General features: G+C 39.2%; 1 long non-coding RNA gene and 1 pseudogene across 1 annotated transcript; one reads left to right on the top strand and one right to left on the bottom strand.

Annotated features, from left to right (window-relative positions):
* The first annotated feature begins 7 nt into the window (after window positions 1-7).
* Window positions 8-1,635, top strand: LOC107853779 (annotated as a pseudogene).
* Window positions 1,636-1,866: 231 nt separating this feature from the next.
* Window positions 1,867-2,208, bottom strand: LOC124890584. The gene is made up of 2 exons (XR_007049231.1): window positions 2,123-2,208; window positions 1,867-1,999 (listed from the first exon to the last, which is right to left on the bottom strand). It is a non-coding gene; the product is annotated as an uncharacterized LOC124890584 (long non-coding RNA).

Here is a 2,208-nt window from a genome sequence, read left to right on the forward strand (position 1 = left end):
ACTACAATAAATAACATGTCAATTTAATTGACTCTAACAAGATGGAGACAAAGGCATCATAATTAGACAAGCACTTAACTAGAGATCACATGGTACATGATGCAGACATGTTTGGTTCTCATTTCTTAGCTCTAAAGTAGTGGACCATATCCAGTTTCAAAAAAGAATTTGATCACGCTACGAAAATTGTTCCTACTGCTGGTGTATTGGTTGATCAGCAACCAGCTGGTACCAGTGCAACAGGTATTTGATACGACTGCTCCTTTGCGAACAAGCATGTGGAGATAAATCCAGACAAGCAAGTGGAGATAATCTATCAATGATCACCGCAAATGCTTCACCAGTGTTTGTAAAGGCTCCCGCGGAGAAAGGTGCTGCAGCTTTTGTGACTGACTTCCTCATGGGTGGAGTTTCTGCTGCTCTCTCAAGGACTGCTGCTGCTCCTATCGAGCGTGTGAAGCTTTTGATCCAAAACCAAGATGAGATGATCAATACTGGTAGACTCTCGGAACCATACAAGGGAATTGGAGACTGTTTCAAAAGGACAATGCAGGATGAAGGGGCTGTCGCTTTGTGGAGGGGAAACACTGCTAATGTTATCCGTTATTTCCCTACTCAGGTTCACCGTTTGCCTTCTTTTAACCGATAAATTATCATCTGCCATTCCGTACCCTATTTGATATTATGATAGCCTAACGTTGATTTTTCCACAGGCCTTGAACTTTGCATTTAAGGATTGTTTCAAGAAACTCTTCAACTTCAAGAAGGACCGTGATGCATGGCTATTGGACGTGGTTTGCTGGAAACCTTGCATCCAGTGGTGCAGCTGGCGCTTCCTCGTTGTTCTTTGTCTACTCATTGGATTATGCACATACCCGTATTGCAAATGATGCCAAGGCTGCAAAGAAAGGAGGCGAGAGACAGTTCAATGGTATGATTGATGTCTACAGAAAGACACTCACTTCTGATGGAGTTGCTGAACTATATCGTTGATTCAACATTTCGTGTGTTGGTATCATTGTCTACCGTAGTTTGTACTTCGGAATGTATGACTCCTTAAAGCCTGTTCTCTTGACTGGAGGACTACAGGTTAGCGTTTGTCTGTTTTAGCGTCTTTGCTTTTTATTGGTTTACGTGGATTTTGATAATATCGTTGGCTCAACAATTTCACTTGGCTTATATGGATGTTTACAGGATAGTTTCTTTGCTAGCTTTGCTCTCGGGTGGCTGATAACTGGTCTTGCCTCATACCCAATTGACACAGTCCAGTGAAGCTGTTAAGTACAAGAGCTCACTTGACGCATTCTCCCAGATACGAGGGTCCCAAATCTCTGGTGCTAACATCCTTCGTGCTGTTGCTGGTGCTGGTGTGTTGGATGGATATGATAAACTTCAGATGATCGTTTTTGGAAAGAAATACGGCTCTGGCGCTGCCTAAATTCAGACCACATATAGCATCCTTTAGGATTAGGTATTGGTGAAAAATCAATATGAGGATTCTTTTGGAAAGGCGTTTTATGTTTTTTCCTCTTTTTCTTTTTTGAATAATTTGAAAATTTTTCAGGATCTTTATAAAGAGTTACATATTGTCATACTCAGAACTTTTGATATAATTAAAAGAGACGGATTTGACTACATCTACTTGTGCTTTTGCTGATGTGATTTCTTTTGACGACACCATTTTCTTTCCGTCTGTATGAGAGTCCCTCTTAGATTCTTCGCGTACTCTTGTGAAGACGGGATAGTCAAGAGAATTCATGTTTTGATTCGTAATTTTTTCCTGTTCTAATTCTTAACAGATCAGTTACTTGATGAGCTATAAGCGTATTTCTGCTTAAGAAACAAATATGGTTTGAAAGTATGAACTTGAAAAATATATTAAGTTAATACGAACTAAAGAAGAACAAATGTCGATGCAGACATCTCTCAAAATAAAGCTTAATATTCAACAATAGGAGTTACCAACTCCACTGCGCCAACGTCTTCTTATCCTTGACATCTGAAATTTGAAAAATAAGATAGTGAGCATCAAACACTTATCAATAAGAAAAAGTAGAGAGTATCTAGTTATTGTTATTGAGAAAAAAAACATATACATTAGTGTTGAACTTAGCTAGAATACCTGTAAGTTTGCCTTCGCTGCTTCTTTCTCCTTGCCATCATAATTTTGTGTTCCAGCTTTTCAACGATTCTTTCAAGCCATTTCAT

Source organism: Capsicum annuum, unplaced genomic scaffold (assembly GCF_002878395.1).
Source record: "Capsicum annuum cultivar UCD-10X-F1 unplaced genomic scaffold, UCD10Xv1.1 ctg2044, whole genome shotgun sequence".
NCBI classification, from domain to species: domain Eukaryota; kingdom Viridiplantae; phylum Streptophyta; class Magnoliopsida; order Solanales; family Solanaceae; genus Capsicum; species Capsicum annuum.